This window comes from Amblyomma mixtum, chromosome 9 (assembly GCF_055824585.1).
Source record: "Amblyomma mixtum isolate Tamu chromosome 9, ASM5582458v1, whole genome shotgun sequence".
Lineage (NCBI taxonomy): Eukaryota > Metazoa > Arthropoda > Arachnida > Ixodida > Ixodidae > Amblyomma > Amblyomma mixtum.
This window is the reverse complement of record NC_143020.1, coordinates 113494362-113515697: the sequence shown is the minus strand read 5'-3', so window position 1 is coordinate 113515697 and position 21336 is coordinate 113494362. Positions and strand designations below refer to the sequence as shown.

At 47.6% G+C, this 21336-nt stretch overlaps 1 pseudogene; it reads left to right on the top strand.

The window, feature by feature from the left end:
* Positions 1-8892: 8892 nt before the first annotated feature.
* On the top strand, positions 8893-16569 carry LOC149330803 (uncharacterized; annotated as a pseudogene).
* The last annotated feature ends 4767 nt before the right edge of the window (positions 16570-21336 follow it).

Genomic DNA, 21336 nt, shown 5'->3' with positions numbered 1-21336 from the left:
GCAACTAAGAATATATTTAAAAATTTTTTATATGCATCAGTATCCTGAACTCTGCCCACATGTTGAGAATGGCAGAAATTGAGAATTGATTTTTAAACACATTTTCGATCCTGCATTTTTACGAGCCTAGATTATTCAATCTGAAATTTAGCGGGCGGCCTCCACATGGTAACACTGCATCGAAATAGTCTCCACATCTTAAAGCTCCAACTCAGATCAAGTGTTTAAGTAGAACAAATGTTCTGCTTTTGGTAAACCGCTGTGTGCTGCTCGCTGCCTACAGGGCGCTAGGCCTCCTAACTGCATTATAATCAGATTATCTCAGTCCACAATGTGAAGCGACCTAGCTCACGCCTTCAACCACCATGTGCGGACAAGTTCCCTTCTCTATACTATGCATAATAAATAAGCCTGCCAACATCACCCAAACCTTCCACCCATCCTCTCCGGAGACCTGAGAAGTTGCGCTGCTCAGCTCGCAACTGGGTGACCAACGCTGCCTACCTAATGAAACAAGCTCGGGCAGTGCCTTTCATCATTGGAACCCATTTTCGGCAAGTTTTGTCTCCCTCTCTCAGTAAATGTTTTCACCACCACCACCGTGTTGTACTGCAGCTATTGTTTTCAGCACAATATGTGCCTCTGAAATGGCTGTGCACATCTCAGCTGAAAAAAAAAAGGCAGTGGCTTAGCTCAGCTATGCCAGGATATACGTAGCAAGAGCTACCTTGGCGTCGCCGCTTGGCAAGACATTTTTCTCTTTGCACAGGCATCTCTGCCGCACAATCAGCCTTCTGATGCTCATTCTTTCTCTGCAGAGCGGCCAAGTACCAGGCGACGACTTCTGGGTCCGAAGAATTGATCTCCTAACGATACCACATGCGCAGCGGCGGCTGGAGACCGCTTTTCATCACCCATACGAAGAGATTGTGATGCACTGAGTCATATCACCTCAGCTTTTATACTCACCGCCGTACATACGCAGTGGCAGCCGACTCTGACGTCATGCGCCGCACACCTGCTGCTAATCTCTGGTTTCGCGCATGCGCACCATCGGCCTCCCAGGCTCAGGGCGAAATGCTCGACTGGGTAGCGCAGTGTAGCTCTCGCTACAAAAGTCCTTGGTTGGAATTGGAACCAATTAGATTTTCTCCTGCAGGGGGTCATTCTGCCTTGCTCCAACGTTTTACAAGGGAAATTAAATTATGAGTTGTGTACACAGTTCTGTATTCTATAACTGAGAAGTCTAATTGGCTCTCAATTTTTTTCACGGGGACAACGGCCACTTGAAATCTCTGTAACTCATTGGAATGTCCAATCGGGATCTCAAGAACCAATTGGATTTATATCCAACTGGTTTTAGAACTTCTAAGATGGTTCCGATATTCCAATGATGACAGCACTCCCAGCTGGAATTTTCGAAGCCAATGGGATAAGCAACTGATCAACTGATTGGATTGCTATGTCCTGTTGAGTCCATTTGGATACAATTGGAACAAACTGAAACAATCGCAATTGGTTCCAATGTTTTTATTTTTTTTACTGCGATATGAGTGGCGCCGAATTCGTACTGCATTCGAGGTCTGAACTGTCTACCTATACCACCTGTGGAAGTTCAGTGTTTTTTTATTTATTTTATTTATTTAGTACATACTGCAGACCCTTTCCAGGGTCCAAGCAGGACAGGCATATATTCTTAAAACTCAAAAGATACAGAACACAATGAAAAAAAATATACATAAAAATGAGGAGACAAATATTGCAAACTATTACGATGTCATAACATGGTTCCAATCGGATATTGTCCGCGGAAAAAACGAATATTTAAAACAGTCAGTTTTCGCAAAATACGGTGTCAATGAGTGAATGTGATGATGTCGGGTTTAACGTGTGGTTAAAGGGGATATGTACTGTGAGGGATCCAAAGCAAACTTATGGTTAAGTAAAGAATAAAGAAACTCAAGGCGATATTTTCCTCTTCGCGTTTCAAGTGTTTCAATATTGTTAGCCGCCATGAGGTCAGTGGGGGAGTCGGTGATTTTAAATTTGGAATAGATAAACCAAACCTCTTTTCTTTGAACCCTTTCTAATTTATATATGTTAAGTTTAGTGAATGGGTCCCAAACAACCGAAGCATACTCAAGCTTTGGCCTGATGTAAGTGTTATACGTTAGCAGTTTTACGTGAGAAGGTGAATTTCTTAGTTTATGCCTCAGAAAACACAGCTTTTTAAATGCAGAGGAGCATATGTTATCTATATGTGAGTTCCAGGAAAGACTGCTTGTGATTGTTACACCTAGATATTTGTAGCTATTAACCTGCTTTAGTGCTGATGATCCGAGTGTATACACGTGGTTAATTGGGTTCTTTTTATGTGTTATTTGCATCGAAACTGTTTTTTCAGTGTTAAGAACCATGGAAAACTCGCTGCACCAATCAAGAACATTTCGAAGACACTGGTCAAGTTCGTTTTGATCGTTAATACACGTAATTTGACGGAAAACGACACAATCATCAGCAAACAAGCGAATATGAGTTCCTGGAGTAACCACATTAACAATATCATTGATGTAAATCTGAAAAAGCAAAGGCCCCAAGACGCTTCCTTGGGGCACCCCAGAGGTGACTGGGAGACAACTGGAGCTGCACCCATCAACTGAAACAAATTGCACTCTATTCGTGAGGTAATCTTGAATCCACGATATTAAAATGTCTGCATGAAGATTAATGTTTTTTAGTTTTTGAATGAGTTTTCCGTGGTGAACTTTATCAAATGCTTTGCTAAAATTAGCGCGTTCAGCGGCCGAGCCCGAGGACGCGGGTTCAATTCCGGCCGCGGACGGCCTTGTTTCGCCAAAGGCCCAATTCAGAAGGCGTCCGCGTGCTGTGTGCGTTGCCCGCGTCACCTCTTCTCTCACTCACTCCATCCCTTTCTCGCTGCGCAGTTGACGTGTCCACCGATAAGTCACTGTTACTTCGCCCATTTCTTTCTTCATAGTGCTGCTCGATGCCAAGACTTAGTAATAAAGCCAAAGTGCGCAAAATTTATTTGAAGCCCTGCACTACGGCGCTTCTTTCTCCTTTTCAATTCCTTCACTTCACTTCTATCCCATGAAAATAAGAATTAACTCGAACGTGGCCGCGGCGGCCGCTTTTCGCTGGAGGCTAAACGCAAAATTTGCACGTGTGTTAACAATCCCCACACTACAGCTCCACAACCTCATTTCTTCTGCCACACTCACCTCCCGCCCTTCCCTGTCGGCGCGGTTAAGGTGTCCACCGCGCAGGGCGATTTATTGCGCGTTTCATTTCATCAAAAACAAATTCAAATCTTAAATGAAAATCGGTTTTGAATAACGGGAAAACGCAGTAACTTACACGCTCACTTCTCGGTAGAAACCTCAAACGCTTTATGGACACCTCAACATATACCGCTTCAGGTCGATCGCTTATTTTTAGGAAGCAGGTTAGTTATCGACGCCCCACCATTAAGTTCCGCCGTTGCATTTCGTAGCATGTGCCTCTGTGAAGGCCTTCATGGCCGGCCGGACGTTTTTAGCGCATACTGGAGACGTATACCGGACCCCTCCTGCGCACACGCAGCGGCATTGTTGGGGTCAGGCGAGCCCACTGCGCCTGTGCAGCCTGCGTCCCGTAAATCGATCGGTGTACGTCTCCGGTATAAAGCGTCATGTTCTGTGGTTTTCGTGTGACGCAGCAGACCTGGGATTCCATGCAGGAATTACAAATGGAGGGTTCCTACAACTTAAAAAACAGCTGGTTAACACTGGGCCACCATCCGCGGCCTCTTGCATTAGTAAACAAAATCGGCTTTTTAATGTTTGACTTTATTAGACGAGCCAGGTATTAAAAATTAATCTAGAGTTTTATCATTTTTTTCTTGTGATTAGTTTCTTGTTTAGGTAACGAGGAAATTTTTAACTACGGACTACTTTTTTTGTCGTGGAAGAATTCTGTGCGGCGGTCCTGAATGTAGGCGGAGCTATATCCGACTACTGATATTTGTGGTGTGTCTTGATGAGGTAGAAAGCATGCTACTCCATACGTAGCACGCCTCAGAAGTGGCATGTCTTGATAGTGCAGGCGCGGGCACCTCCGAAGCGACTTCTTTGCGCCTAATCAGATTAAGTTGCCGCCGCCAAGGGGTCGGAGCTGGCGTAGCCTCTCTTTCGGTCCTCCGGTCTCGCTCAGCCACACCCATCGTCCCTCCGGCCCAGATAACCACACACAGCCTTTAGACGTCTCAAATACAGCACTTGCTGGGCATTGTATATGTCCATTAGATCTCCAAATATGTCTGCATAACGTTGAGGGGATATCCACTGGATTATCAGAAATGCATCTGTACCACTAAAATAGTATGTTGTACAAATGTTACGGCTGGACATTTGTCGCATATAATGGATGTGCACACAGGAGAGTTAGACATCTATAGTGATTCCTATGCTTTGCAACGGAAGCCTCATTGGCAGTATATAGCACCTGGTATTTGCCCGAAACCTGTGTATAAACTGTATTTAGGCTAGTTAATACGGATATAGCATGTATACGAATTGACTGAAAATCAGTGTAGTAAAAGTAATCTGTGTGATTTAAATGATGTGCAATAATTAGGATGGCAATCCTCTAGTCTAGCTAAGGCCAAGAAAAAACCTACAACAGATTTTCATTGTAGGTCGCTTTCCAGAAACTTCGCAGCCGCATTAAATTGGCATCAATATCTTTATTGTTTAGAATATAACACATTTTAACAGTAAGCAGCAAAACACTCAAAGAAAACTCAAATGGAAACGGATTGTATTTACTGTTTATAAAATGAGCAAACGAAATACAGAAGAACGATCAACACCAAAATGGTCACTCAAGTCAGTGAGCACAATAACCGAGCTTATTGTTCTTGGTAGGTGAGTATATAGAGCACAGGTCTCAGCAAAAACACTACTAAAACATACTAACAGTGGGTACTCTTGCTATCACAACTAATAAGACACACTGTAATAGAAAAGGCATACTCGAAAAGAATACAAAAAGCAAGTAGAATGCTACTTGAGTTCACTGTGAAATATGCATACAGTCACAGCAAAAGACTGAATGGAACCATGAGTACTTAGATCTGCTGCCGATTACGTGCTATGGGCCGACGACACAGGATGAGGAAGACTGGTTCTTTCCGCGTACAGATGGAAGTGCGTCTTCTCCGGCGATGCTTAATTGCATACTGGTGACCGCAAACATGCAGTGCTTGAAGTTTAGCTCCATCGGTTATGGCTCTTGATTCGAGCACAGGTGAAGAGAGATATAAAAGAGAGATATAAAGCGGCTGGTGGTCTATTTCACACACCGTTCTATACAAGGGGGGAGAAGTCATTTTTAAAAGTCGTTACGTGCCACTGTGCTCGTTGTTGTGTATCCTTGGAGCTCAGTGAACAGTTATGGACCGACTCGTGGAGGGCACGGGTTTATTGCCTTTTTTCTTCCACCCTTTTCGTGGGGCTGCCAATTCTTTCAATTTTTCTCAGTCTAGGGTTTTAGAATCCATGTCAATTATTCTGACTAAAAATCACAGCAAAATTTTTGAAACGAGTGAAGAGACGTTCCGGCCGCCAATGACAAGAACAAAATGGTTGGTTGCTTCGGAATCGTGCAACAGCGACATTCTAATACGGGGGTCTCAGATCCCTTGTTCGTATTAAAATGGAGTCTGAAATCTCCTGAGGTCTTCCTGACTTTAAGCGCTGAGCGCAAGGTAGCTGCCTCCATAGGATTATGAATGCATTGTGCACGGTTCAGCAAGACCCTCCTGTCTAAAAAAAAATAGATCCAGGCCTTCGCCTCTCGTGCGGCGCATAATGGACACCTCCCATAGCCAGCCTCTATGTAGAAAGAAATGAACTCCCGCTTCAACTTAGAAGAACCATTCTGAGTTCTTTAAAATAAGGTTTTCACCTAATAGGCTATCCAGTTGCAATGAAATGTCTATCTAGAACATGTTCAACAACAAACCTCCAGCTACCAGGCCACAGTGGTTGTGCAATTTGCAGAGATGTGCCAGAATCTCTGTTTTCTTGAACATTACCTGATATTGCTCGAATACGGGACCCACTACCTCCATGGCCCAATTTTCCTGCTATCGAAGATTTCAATCTTACACAGTTTCGCGAAAAACAAACCCCACAACAACTTATCATGCAGGAACTCCCTGCACTGGAGGAAAAATACGGTGGCTTCGCGAACTCTCACAGCGATAGTTAAAAACGGATGTTTATTTTGGAAGCGCCGTTGTACAAGGGAATTAGGAAGAAACAGTAAGACTTCTGCAGTGTGCATTCATTTTTCACTACCGCATGTTACGGGATATGTGCAGCCGTAGAGGGAATAGTGAACGAGCACCTCATAAGCAGCATTATTTACACCGGCTCGCTAAGAGTACTAACAGCTCTACACTCTAGAAATGCAATCACTTCGCTACTTGGTGACATCATACACATTATAACAACAGCCACTGCTCAAGAAAAAAAACATAAGACTCTGCTGGGTCGCGAGTCAGGTCGAAATAAAAAGCAACAAGAGAGCATACTTGTGCTCTGCTTAAGCTCACGGCAAGCAAATAAAAAAAAGTAAATATGTTCTTCAAAAATAGCAAGAACTAATAGTACCCAGTAAATTAAGAAAAATGCAATCTGCTTGGAACAACGAAGTAAATCGGAAATATGCACTTCGTTAAACCAGTTTTTGGTGAATGTAAGTATTGCACACGCCAGGAACGTCTCAAGGAAGTAATTCTCTGCCGGTTTCGTACAGGACACACATACACGTAACTTCACACTGGCGATACAAGACAAGCCACTACGTGAATCATGCGGAGATGACCTAACAGTTAACCATGTTTTAATTTCGTTTAGGAAACTGAAAGCGCAAAGGGAAAAAAAAACATTATTCTAATTTTACAATCAGCGCATATCATTTCAACCAGCACCGCTCTTAGCTGAAAATGGTCTTCTTGATTTGTCCTGTATTTTCAGGTTTTAAAAGAAACAAATGTCGTAAACAAAGTTTGGATAGAAACACTATAGTCGAATAAGTAAACAGACTTTAACCGATGTTTTGCGCATGATATAGCCCCAATTGGTTATATTCCATAAAACTCAACACATACGCAATTACCTACTAATAATGAGAAAATCCTCATTCTTCGTGCAAATGTGTGTCGAAGAAGCATTAATGGAACTGATGCCACCTTGGCATGTGTACTACTCGTTATATTACTTGTTGTTGGCGGCGCTCGTTTAGTCAATTTTAATAAATTTAAAAATCTTCACTTGGCTCATACGTTCCCGAGCCTGCAAAGTGATACCTCATGCAGGGCATCATGATTTAAATCCTGCTGATGAAAAATTCAAATAGTTTACGACTTCGCTCCTGCTTTAATCAATCGAATCTGACTTCACTGCACTTGTTCAAAGTGTTCATCGTGTTCCTGTCCCTGGGTGTGACGTTCATTGCGGTTGAGCATGAGAGATTGATGAGTCTGTGGTTTCTTATGCACTTTCTTTCGCTTTTTTTTACGCAGAGAAGAGAATACAAAAAAAATGGCTTCTGCACGGGCCTTCGCAGTTGGGCACGAAACAAGCTAATACGCAAATACAGTTTTTTTTTCGTTTAGACTGAGCAATAAAACCACCGTAATTCTTAAAAGAATTCCAGTGCAGAATGAAGATACGATAAAGTCGCGATCTTTGCGCTAATTTCCGCGAAAATCCAGCGCAATTTTGTTTCGAACGTGTTCTTTCTTTAGGATGTAGGAGCATTTGGTACCTGTCGTGCTTCCGCGGAAAAAGAGCTGGTGGTTTAGCTCCTGCTAAGCCTAGTAAGACGCGATAGCTTCATATGTTAAGCTTGGTAAATCTTTGCTGCTCAACAAGCTGCCACGGCGGGGCGTTTGTCGTCTTCCATCGCGAGCATATGGCCTTGGCTGCTCCTTATATTCACAAGTTATGACGTCATCAATCACGTGGATCACGTCGTGTCACGCATACGATATTATCGCATGTCACACGACCACCCTCTTTTGATCTTGGCCTTGGGTAGATTGAGGTAGCAAACCATAGCAACACCATAAGCGCTTCAAGATTTGACCTCTGGCTCGCTTCAAGGTCAAAACTAAAAGCACGGCGACCTTGGCTTTACATGGCCTAATGAAGCTATCTCACAAAAAGCTGTGACACTAGCAGTTTGCGTATCAGACGTCTGGAAAGAAACTTACCGGTGTTGTACTCAAGCAGCACAGGTAAAAAAAACCCAAAATTTGAAATATTGGAAATATTGGCTTGCTTTGTGTCGTGCACATGTGTTTGTACTGCGACCTTCCAGACCTTCACGCGCGTGCGACCTGCGTATATTCATATCTACCGTGTACATATGTAAATAGATTCATTTATTGTCAGTGTACCCCTTCCCCTGTCCTTTCTACTATCCCCTCACCTCTTTCTTTTCACTCCTACACACTGCCTACTATCCTTTATTTCCGCTGCCCCAGCTCAGGTGCTTCCAGCGCGATAGCAGATGCCGGGGCAGCAAACATTCTTTTACCTTCCATATGAAATGTAGTAATAAAGACTACTACTAAATATTGGCAAAAGCCGGTTCTACAAAGGACCAGTGTAACGCCATTCTTTTACAATATTTTGGCCGATTACCTGGGCTGCTTGGGATACAGAGCCTCCGGCCGACGCAGCTGAGTGGATTGCATTCACCGGATGCAGTGCTCTTGCTCAAGCGACGGTTAGGCGGCAGATATCGATGCGATTGCAGCCTTGGCTGCAATCGCACCGACCACCGGAGCAAAGCTCAAACCGGGAGCGATAAGAGCCCATATTCAGCGGGCGTAAAGGTCATTTCGTGCTGGCAGTCAAGCAGCGAGCGCAGGCGGACAGCGATGCCTCCTGGAAGCGTGGCGTATACCCTGGTCGGGTTCTCCGCAGAACTGGATTGGAGGCCTCTGAGCTTTTTGAAGCCCCTTCCATCGTACAGAGTGTGCGGCGCCTGTGGACTGGTTCGCAACCGAACAGCCTTGCTTCCTTGCATGCACGCTCTCTGCGAGTCTTGCTACGAGCTCTGCACACGTGACGGGGGGCGCGTGTGTCCCCTGGACGGTCACCAGTGCCAGGAGGAAGACGTCGACCTGAAGGAGTTTCCTGCCGACGAGCTGCTCAGGAGAGAGGTAAGAATGAGGAGAGGGAACAGGCAGTCGTGGTTTGGTTTTTAGTTTGTTTGCAACTTCGTTGTATAAAAGTCTGGAAACTGTTCACATGGCCGACAAAACATCTCGATCATTGCAACGAAGGAGAAACAATAGTACTGTTAAATGGGGCTGCAGCGGCGTTTGAAAGAAAAATATAATGTAGCTAACATGTCCGCGCTGTAATGACGAACAAAGCTGTATTTGTATGCTGTATTTGTCGCACTGCGTTTTGGAAGGTACAGTCTTTGTCAAAAGTTTAGAGCCCAGGGGGTTTGCTTCTAAGCCTCGTAGTGGGACTCCTGTAACATTTGTGGTAGTCCTACCCATCGGAGGAGGCAGGACCAGAAATCTTCTTACCTTCAGGAAACTTGGAGCGCTCGAGAAGCATTACGAACCACACAGTGTGCTTCAGAAGCAAACCCCCTGGGCTCCAAACTTTTGACAAAGGCTGTACGTTCGCAGTGCAGACTGCTGTGGAATATATTGCCACGCATCTCAGCATTCTTGAACGACTGTGATCGCTCTGCTATCTGTGCTCGTGTATAGAAGTCTGCTTCAAGCAGGGCGGCCATTCCCCCAAAATAAAGACGCAAATTGTGGGTTTCTAAGTGGACACAGGCCACCACCCACCGCGGGTTCGAGCTTCGCGCGAGCCAAGGGCCCCGATCAGCCGTCACCACACACACACTGGGACACCGATGCAGTGCACTCAGCCTCCGCTGGGAGGAGAGCGATTCGCCGCAAAGAAATAGGCCTCCAAGTTCACAAAGGAGACGTTTATTCACATCGTCCTCCAGCTGATACACACACACTCAAGTCACCCCGTCCCGGGGGCGCGCGAGGAGCAAGGCTCCGCTGCGCGCGCGAAGCGACTCGAGTAATGCGCACCGCTAGCACGCCGCTGCAGGAGAATGTCCCCGCGGCAGTGCTGTGATCTCTCTCTCGTGTCGACCGTTGGGCCGGTTGCGAGAGAGAGTGGGCATTCAACGCAAGGTACGCCTGTCAGAGGTCGCTGGACCCCGCTGGACAGGCTCGAGCCGCTGCAGGTCAGAGGACACGTGCGGGCGAGCTCGAGTAAGCACTGGTCCGAACGGGAAAGGCCGGCACGGACAAACAGTAACGTACGCACCTTACGCTGTCTCGGAGGGATCTCTCTCTCTGGGCCCCGCTCGGACGGTCGCGCAGTGCGCGGCCCCCCAAAGCGGGTCCCGGATTCCCGCCAAAAGGCGCCAATGGCAAAGGCCGTTGGGGAGCCGGGGCGGAGCTGTGGCCAAATGACAGTGATTAGTCACCTAGCCGCCTCTCCACCGCCTGAGGCGGGAGCAAGGGAAAGAGGAGAAACAACGCAGGAAGCCGGCACAGCCGCGCAAAGGCAACGGCGGAAAGCCAGGATTCCCACAAAATAAATCATGTAAGCATATAAACTAAATAGACACTATTTACGTTCTGCTAGAAAAACTTCTAATTATTACGTGAAAGAAAAAGTGATTTTGCACTGGCACTGGCCTCGAGTCAAAAACGGAGCCGTCAAACTTTTTTTTTTCGTATACCTTCATTGTACAGCGCAATGCCGAGGCTTGCTCGATTGCGGTCAGGCGGGATACGTGGCGGGCGGCAGGGCGTATCAGCAGCGTGTTTGGGACCAAAGTCTTCGCCTTACAATCAGTGCATTGATGTGTTCGGGGATCCGGACCAGGGTCTTCACCGCATTAGGGCGAAACAGGCAGACTACGGAGGGAAGCCTTCGGGAGGAATAGCAAGCTTGAAGGTTTATTTTACATTTTGTACAGTAGCAAGTAGACCAAAGTCAGAAAATGGAAGAGGATCTGGCACCCCACAGATGGCTGCTTTTGGATTGGAAAACGTTTATTGTCAGCACTGAGCCCTAGTGGGTATTATACTAGGTGGCTTCGAGCCCATGGCTCTTGGCGACCTTGTGAGCCCACTCAGTGGCCCGGACTTGCGTCAACGGGTCTGAGCTGGCCAGTATAGCCTCCCACCGCTCTAGAGAAGGGACTGGTAGTAGGTCCGCCGGTGGCGGCGCCTTTTCGCAGCTCCATAAAATGTGGTCATATCCGGCTATCTCGCCGCATTGTTTGCAAGTAGCGTTGTATTGTGTTGGATACATGTGTGCTAGTCTCGACGGGCTAAAGAAGGCTCGCGTCTGGAGCCGACGCCACGTTACCTCCTGGCTTTTGTCGAGCTTTTTGTCTGGTGGCGGATAGATCCTCCTTTCCAGTTTAAACTGATTGGTGTATTCGTGAAATGATATGAATGCATCTCTCGTGAAATTTGGGGACTCGACCCGGCTCACTGCTCGGCTGACATAACCTCGAGCTATACTGTGAGCCAACTCGTTTCCCCTGTTCCCCGAGTGTGCCGGCACCCATATTAGTTCCACCTCTCTTTGGTCCCAGTCTTTATGTCTTAATATTCGTTCTGCCTCCTGGGAGATCATACCCCGCGCAAAATTGTTGATAGCCACCTTGGAGTCGCTAATTATGGTGACTGCTTTGGTGCTGGCCATTGCCATGGCGATAGCCGCCTCCTCCGCTGTCCCTGAGTTTTTTGTTTTGACCGAACCGGCCGTTAATGTTTCACCCGAGTCGTTCACGGCCACGACCACAAAGGAGTCGCCTCCTTCGTATTCCGCCGCGTCTACATAGGTTGTGTGTTCCGAGCCTTCGAGCTTGGCTTCAAGGGCCTTTGCTCTGGCTCTCCTCCTGCCTTCGTGAAAAGCAGGGTGCATGTTTTTTGGAAGTGGTTCAGATTCTCCAGGCACCCAGCTAGGGAATCTGATCTCTGGTTGAGCGTCCAATGGGCCGCCAGCGTCTTCTTAGGCTCCGCCTTCCCCACGTGGCACCGCACACCGCACAGACACACACACACACGGGCAAGGAGGAACTTGGCGTCTATCAGTCGCGAACTGTTTGACCAGGCCCAAAGGTCGTTGCTGCTGTGTGATGAGCTTGATCGATGGGGACGCGAGCGCTGACCGCTCACAATGGTGACCTCTTCAGGGACAAATTAGCCGTGTCGCCCCTCCGCTTGTCGGATCCTCAGGGCGCACAGGGTAATGAGTTGGCGGCGCCGTCGCCCCCGCTGTAGTCGCCACTGGGTCCCGTCCGTCGTTCCGCGGTCAGTCCGGGAGAAGCGCCGCACTCAGCCTTCCCGGCGAAGGGGATTAGACGCCTTTGTGTACGCCGACGCCGTCGCCAGTAGCTGCCCCACGCAGTGTCTCTTTTGTCTTCCCCCGAGCAGCAGCGCTTCGGCCCCATACCTGATGGCGGCTGACTGGCTCGCCGGTTTCCGCTGCTAGTCCCCAGCAGCGCAGTTCGGCGCCAGAGCCGCAGTCAGCATCGCCGGCGAAGGGGATTACAGCCTTTGTCCGCCGTCCCCAGGCACCCTTTTCCTTGCGTCTTCTCCGAAAAACAGCAGCGCTTTCGGCCGCATACCTGACGGCGCCTGTCTGGCTCGCCGTTCTGCCGCTAGCTGGGCCTCCGATCATTACAGCATGCAGAGATACCGTTCCTTTATTTCGTGGCAACGGAGAATAACGAGCGTGCTTCAAGTGGCAGGCGACGTCATGGAAAGAGATTGGATCATGCCATGGGCGTTATTTCTCCAAAGAAGCTCTGAGCAAGTTTCGCCAGCTATGAGTTGTGTTCGTTGCTTTGCGATTTCGAGCGATTTACAACCCGCCGCCATGTTCCCCCCCCAAAAAAAAATCTCTTGTTGCAGAGATCGTTAAATCCACCGAAAGCTAGTGTCAAACGTTGAGCGTTCTCAAACTTCAGCTCCTTTCCTTGCATTCCATAAAGTCCCTTCCTTTACGACTTTCCGGCTATCTCCTCGCAGGTGCGTGTAGCGGTTACAAGGGGCGTCATTATGAAATCTTCTTTTATTTGCCATCAAGTACAGATGGGGGGGGGGGGGGGGTTGTCAAGCTGTCCTTGGACAGCTTGACGGGTCCACAATCCCTTATTCTGGCAGAGTGGCGGCATCACATAACATATTCTTGATATGCAAACATATATATACATTTTTAATATAATACAGACTTAGTACTTGTAAACGAAAACAACAGAAAACAACAAAAAGAACAGAAAACAACAGCGGAACTCACTTCTACAAATCCAAACGAAAACAACAGCAAGGCTAGATAACATTACATAGAAACCAAATACATCTGCCGGAGGTCCTTGTAGGTTGCCGTGATAAGGTCAAAACGGACAGAATTATAATAATTCAAAAGCGTTGGTATTGTGTACTTAAGGCACTGTTTCCCGTAACTTGAACGTGACATTGGTACTGACCAATCCTCGAAGTGTCTTGTAAGGTAACTTGGAGTTCTGTCCTGTAATTGGGATAGGTTACGTATATCGTTGATATTCCTGTGGATTTCTTGTTTATATACATGGCTTAAGCGATATCTATATAGATTGTGAGCTGGAATTACACCAGAGTTGCTAAAGAAAGTTGAGGTGGAAGCAGTATAAGAAGCATTATATGTGTGTCGGAGAGATTTTTTCTGTAACAGGTGGATGTGTTCTATATTAGTGTATGTTGTGTTTCCCCATACTAGTTGACGATAGTTCAAGTGTGACTGAAAGAGTGAATGATAAAGCAAACGTTTGATTCGTGTGGGAAGGATATACCTTAAACGACCTATTACACCAGTTATTTGACTTATTTTGCTTAGAACATGCTTGACGTGATTATCCCAGGACATATTTGCGGAAAAGGTGACACCCAGACATTTGAAATTCTCGACTAAAGCGATGCATCGCGAGTTAATTTATTATAATATCTTGATGCGGAGGTATGTGCTTGTTCTTCGGCCTGAATATAATCGCTTTTGTTTTGCTTTCATTTACCTTCATTGCATTTACTCTCGACCATTCCTCTAAGTTTTCATTCCACTGTTACATTGTTCAACAAGAAGATTAATGTCATTGCCAGCAAAAAAAATACTAGTGTCATCTGCATAGATAATATATTTTCTTTAGGGTTAATAGTGACGACATCATTCAGATAGAGATTGAAAAGTAAAGGTCCTAAAATACTTCCCTGCGGCACTTCACAATTAGCAGCTTTAGCTTTCGATGTAAAGGCACCTATTTTCACAACTTGAGTTCTATTGGATAGGTAGGATTTGATTAGGCAGTACTTGCTAAGCAGCTGCGAAAAAGGTTGTGCAGTGCGCTAGGCGGGGTGTGCGTGCGCACGTGGTCACGTGTACGCTGGAATGGACGGACGCGCAACCCGGCAGTTGAAGTTAGTTTTCTAGCGTAGCCGGTCAGCCGTACGGCAGATACGGTAACCCGCTGCCGTTTCTACGTTTGCCATGCTTGGTTAGCCATATTTGCCGAATGGTCGCAGTTAGCGTGTTTGCAATACGGCGATGCTAAGACTAGCTAATTTCAAATTATTGGCGCTGGCTGCGAAAAGAAAAAAATACGGATCTGCTATAAAGGCCCACACCAAGTTGAGCAGTGTGTGGCACGCGGAGTTGAACATCCCGAAGTTACACATTGGATACCGGGCGAAGCTGTACTGGACCGAGTTTGGCATATGCAGCAGGTGTATAAATAACGAAAAGACCAACACGGCTTGAGTTGGATCTTGGAGAAGTTGTCGAAACTGTTCAAAATTGCAGTGCGTTTATACTTTTGCAGGTGAAATGTTGGAACGAAGGGAGCGACTGCAGTGCAGTGCTGCCTGCATCGCAGATCGGCAAGCACTTCCAAAGCGAATGTCGGCACCACTCCGTTCGCTGCCCCAGGTGTTCGGCCAGAGTTCTTTGCTCACAAGTGTGCGCGCACTTGGAGTCGGAGTGCTGCCCTGCTACTGCGACGCATGGTGGAATGGAATGCCAAGAGAACTCGGGTCGCAAGGACGAGACGCCGCTGTTGACGTCATTCATGCAATCCTTCGAAGCGCAGGCCGGTGCACTGAAGGCGCTCATGGAGCGGGTGCTCGTAGCAGCTGGCGCCAATGGCGACCGACTCAACGAAGTTCTTCACGGGGTGAACAGCTGCCATGAAACGCTAAGAGAAGAACTCGGACGGGGCATTAGCAGCGTGAAGGACGCAGTGAGGCAGGAAGGTGTAGAAGTCAGGACAGAACATCGTGAGTCTCTGAAAAAATGCTCGGATGAAATAGCCGCGTTCAGTGAAGAAACGAAAGAGCGTTTAACTGCAATCAGTGATAATATGAACACTATTTCCAACCGCAAGCGTTCAATGGAAAAGCTACCGGTAGGCGAGTCGGCAAAAAAGGCTAGAGGAAAGCGCGACAGTGGCACACAGGCTGCAGGAAGCTCCAAGGGGGCCACGGAACAAGTGGAAGAAAGGTGCTGTGCAGTGGGTCGCGTGGACAAGGTAGTAACACCTGACCTAGAGGCGTCGCTGTGCGAGCTTGTCGAAAAAAGGCGTCAAATCACTTTACAGAAAAGCACGGAGTCGAGGTTCGGCTGTTTATGAGAGCGAGCGTGTATACCTCCGAGGCTACTGCATGTCCCCCGGTGTCTCCTTTGTAAGTGATCCTTATGGTGTATATGTGCGTGCACTCTTCCGCCTGCACAAGGGCGACATGGACGACGTTGTTCAGTGGCCGTTCCAGCCGAGGGTGAAACTTCGTGTTGTCCATCCAAAGGGAGGAGAAGAAGAAGAGATCGTGGACGAGGCTGTGCCTTTGAATTCATCTCTTGGAAGGCCACGGGCTGGAAGTGTACACGGCCTATATGTTTCAATGGGCGGTTTTCTCCTCACTTCGCCCATCTGCAGAAGATACGTGCAAGACGACCAGCTTCGAATAAAGTTCGAGGTTGGTGCTTGATGGGAGCTTGAATGTGAGAAGCAGACATGGCAGCTTCGTCTGCATCTAGCATATTGCATAGAGTGCTTGTTGATTCATTGTTGTACTTGAAATTGTCAGATTTGTTGAATTCTTCCCGGCCAGTTATCTCGAGGTCTTGAAACTCCGCGTATTTCCCCTTTCGTCATAATAAAATGTGTTCTCGAAATTTTGCCTGATTCAGTCTAGATATCAAAATCTAAAGTTGGTATTCTATTAAAGGAGATAAGTTTTTGCTCTAGCCGAGAATGTTGCTAGTTTTTCACGTTCCCTGGCTAATATTTCGCTCCTGAGTATTGCCATATATACTCCGTGAAAGGCAGCAGGTATTCCTTAACGTGCAAGGCTACACTGTACACTGTTTTCGCAGCGTTACTGTCAAGGGAGCTCCCATCCTCCCTGATTTTTTCTAGGCTGTCTCCATTGTGCTTTTTTTTCTTCTTTTTTCCAAGCACATTTTGAGGGTACGGATAAACAGCCTCCGCCATCGCCTGCTGTGCAGACAATGACTTGCTGTCCATGAACTGTTTCCTATTAAATTCTCGGACGCGGCACCTTTATCGAGCTGACTCGCGACGTCTGTCGTTGTCCAGATGCGGTGAGCTCTCACAGAAGCGCATATATTTCATATAGAGCTCCTTCTCAGATGTTTTTTTTCGTGTGAGAGCACTATTCTTGCAGGTCAACCCCCAGCAAGCTCTTTGAATGTTGTTATGCCCGCGGTGCTTGTGGGTCTATGTCAAATAAAATAATAAATAAAAAATCAAATCAGTATCCGCGACTGGGAGTCGAAACCGCGGCGGAACGAAATGATCAGCTTCGCAGGCCGCGCAGCGGGTAAGCACTTGGCTGCCGCCGCAGTTATTGTTTCTTTATTGCTTGGAAGTACACGCACCCTGACAGGCTTCAAGTCCGACTTAACCAGGTCGCATCACGAAACCCGTCATGCACAATTTCACCAGAGAGCCGCCGTGGTGGCTCAGTGGTTACGGCGCTCGGCTGCTGGCCCGAAAGACGCGGGTTCGATCCCGGCCGCGGCGGTCGAATTTCGATGGAGGCGAAATCCTAGAGGCCCGTGTACTCTGCGATGCCAGTGCACGTTAAAAGAACCCCAGGTGGTCGAAATTTCCGGAGCCCTTCACTACGGCGTCTCTCATAGCCTGAGTCGCTTTGGGACGTTAAACGACATAAACCAAGCCAAACCACAATCACGCCAGAATCCAGCTCTCACTTTTTCAGCACATCAAAATTCTGGGAGAGACACGCATGCATCGAGGAAAGGGAGCCAGGGGGGAGGTCGATCCTGTGCAGCATATGCACCCCGCACCATAGCACACTGCTCTCTGAACAAAGACTCGATGAACGTGGGGGCTCTGTGTGGCTACCTGTCATGCGGCTCTTCCAGAGGCTAAGCAGGCGTACAGATGAGCACTAAAAGATCACATGGAACGTTAGAGCCTTCCATTGGAGGCGAAAATCATAGAGTATAGGGCTCAATCTCAAAGCCCTTTTTTGACAGTCCGTTGACGAATGTCCAAAAAAAAAAAACACAGCATCACGAAAAAACACAAAGCAATGATCAATAGTTTCTGGCTACTGAAACAAGTGAAAGTTCACAGACCATGACACAAAAGTCCCCTTTTCACGAAGCCACGTTTTGATAGGTAAGATTGAGTTGTGCCTGCGTCGAGTCTAGGCTATTGCCGCAGCCGCGCACGCCTCACGTTAAACTGCAACATATTGTCGCGCTGGGTATTGCACATCGCCTTCCATGAAACTAATGCTCGCGGTTTTAACTATGCGGCGGTAGTGACAGAGAGATGTGCGCTGCACGCGTTGGCGTGGACAATGTTATGGCAGAAACACGGCACTAGAGCAAAACGCATTGGCGTTGAAAACAATGCTGCAGAAACGCGGCACTTGAGCACAGTCCGCCGACGTATGTACTACCTCCGGTGAATTGGCATTGACGATGAATAAGTAGAAGACGCGCATAACTGGTTCTCCGGGTCAGCGGGCATCTCAACCACGCTTTCAAGTGCGTGGCGGTGGTGTACACCTGCCAAATACTGTGCTTTCGTGCAATAATTCGCGGTTAGCAATTGAAAACTGCCAGGACTTTTTTGTCCTCAAATCGCAGTGTGGAAATAGGCCCGAAGCTGCTTGCTGGGCCAACGTGGTCGTACCTGTTGAGAGAACGTGATTGTGTGGATTCCAAGAGAAGGCAAGCCTATAGCTGGGTTTAGAAGAACGTCAATTTGGGCTAGATGGTGCATTACTTAAGACAGAAATGGTAATAGCGCTGAAATAAGACGTACACAAGAAAGACTGACACAGGACATGCGCTAAGCACGGCATGTTGATTCTACGATGAGAAACACAAAGGTATCGAGTTGAGAAGACGACGGGTGGTCAGGCAGACCGCAAAATGTGTCGGCAGCAGTTGTGTCGCTCTCATAAGAGATAGCGCCAAACGAGAGGTTGTAATCAATAAAGAGTGATGTGAGGCTGGTGCGCAAAAAATTTTATGCCGATAGGATAATCAGTTCGTTAATTAGAGCCAAAAATGTAAATATAAACGTCGATATAGTGAGTGGACGGGAAGCGTGGTGCCTAATTTTAAAACGAATCGTGGCGCCAAATTTAAAAATGGGTGATTGAGATAGCAGAAGTATAATTAGAGTCATGCAATCGATAACCAATCGATTAAAAAGGTCGTTTAATCAAAAAGCGCACAAGTAATTAAATCGTCGCTTTATTCCAGAACGTAAATGTTTAGAGATCAAAGGACAGCTTACACTACGTTAGTCCTTGATAAAAAAGGCCACCACCGTCTGGAAGACGTTTAAGTAACGAGCGTTAGCTAAACTATGCCGTCATTTCGTCCCCTGACGTCATACTCGCATAGTTCCATCTCTATCCACCATATTGGACGGCGACGTCATAATTGGCACGCGGCAGGTGGTTGTTTCTACAATGGTATTGTAGACGGCGCTACAAGCCTCAATGCGAGATGTGCTGTTTTCTAGTTGCTGCCACAGATGGCGCTTTGATCTCAGGGTGATAGCAGACCCCACGAATTCTCGAAACGGGGCGAGTAACTGCTGACGCTCTTAAAATAAAATATGATCTTGAGAAACAGTAGTACTGTTAAGAAGAAAGAGCTGGAGACTATTGAAAACTGCTCCTTGTACGCGGGAATAAGGTTCTCAAAGCATGTGCGATGCGATACAAAGGAATATGTAAGCACCCTGGCTGCATCTCGACCGCACTGAGTTGCAAAGATCATAATGCACCAAGGACGACCAGTGGCTATTTTACGAATTACTGTAGGTTCTCGAAGCTCCTAAAACACTGATCTGCCTGCGTCGAAGTGAAGTCATCATGCGAGCGAGGTTCCTCTCATTCTTTCTACGAAACTTTCTCTACAATTTCTGGGTGGGCGTACATTCAGGTAATAGTTACGTGCAGTAGTGGCTTTGTCGATCAAGGGCAGGTGGGCGTGTCTCAACTATAGACACACCTTGCTGCCCGTAGCTGTCAGTGCTGCACCTAATGCGTCGAGAATAAGTCAGGTAAACCAGATCACTTCTTGCCTGACGCCAATGCGTTCGTCAGCTTCTATTACTGTCCTGATTACGGCAGTTCACCGCGCTTTAGGTCTCATAAGTTCGTGCAAACACATGTGATGCTTACTAGACCGCCGTTTTCGCCCTAAATCCCTGGTGAAATGGCAGGCGAGGAGGATTGGCGCATGTGCACGACGCCACTGTACTATCGCGCTCAATATGACTTGCAACGCTTGAAAGCGTGGCCAGCGCTTAACCGAAGCATAGTGGGGCCGGCAAACGGTGCGTTTGGAAACCAAAGGGAAAGGATTTTGCTCTTCTAGCAGCGACCCTTCTCCCCTCTGTCGTCTGGTCTTGAGGGGAGCATAGCGCTATTGTGTGACAATGCAAGGCGGATGTCGCAATTGATCTCAGATTGCGTAGAGCAGACGACGCGGGCGACATTTGCGTGACAATGCATGTCGCAGTTGATGTCAGATGTCGCAGTTGATGTCAGATTGCGCAGAGCAGACGACGCGGGGGATGCGGCTGACTGGTGGAACAACAGAACCCTTTCCACTTAGTTTTCAGGCATGCCGCTTGTTGGCGCCACCGTGCGCCCGGAAAGCGCAGCGGCCACACGCTCGTGTGTTGCAAGTCATATTGAGCGCGACAGTACATTGTGAAACCCATTCCACAGCATAGCGAGGGCAGTGCGTGCGGACCATGGCGCGCGAGGTAACCGCGTTGCCTCCCTTTGCGACACACTCTGCTGAAGTTCTGCTTCGAGCTGTATACGGCCAGGACCGTGCTCGCGTCTGTTCGCAAGACGGCCACCGGTGCGATGACGTTGACGTTGTTCCGAGGGACTGCTTTGCTGAATACCTGGTAAGAATAGAGGTAAGTGGGCTGCGGAAAGCTGGGCCGTCTGTTTTTGTGGTTGCTTCGATTTAAGCCTCGTTCTTTGTCTAGGAATTCTCAAAATGCGGACAGCTCGGTATAGGTCGTGTTATTTATGCCGCCCAGTGAACCGGAAATAGTTCTACAGTTAAGCAAGGCTGAAACATCACATCCACGGTATAGCCCGCCAATTCTTTAACAGTTTGGGGCGACCAATCAACCCTCCCACTTGTCAGCGCATTATCACGTCGCGGAGGGGCGACACAAAAGAGAAAAAAAGCACCTGCTCTTACACATGCGCTTTCTGAATTCATATGATAAGGCGCTGTCAAGTGGGCGGGTAGATTATCGCCCGATGCCGGCAAAGAATTTGCGGGCTGTGCAAATGATGTTTGTGCCAAGTGACACACGACATTCAGGGGAAAATGGGTAGTTGCTAAGCGTATTGCCTTCTGAAAGCGATGTGGTCACGAAGTAAATGTAGTCCCAGCTTTCATAGGCTGAACGAGGCGCTGCTGGAAGCCCAGTTGAGAAGTTGAGCTTGCCTTTGTTAGGCTGGGCTGGCTATGTCCGTGCGAATGTTAAAAAGAAGTTCTCAGCTCAGGATATGTTGTTTACTATGGTGGGGAGATAGGCATGGTGTAGCGTCTGGTTTGGTTTATTGGGGTTTAACGTCCCAAAGCGACCCAGGCTATGAGGGACGCCGTAGTGGAGGGCTCCGTAAATTTCAACCACCTGGGGTTCTTCAACGTGCACTGACATCGCTCG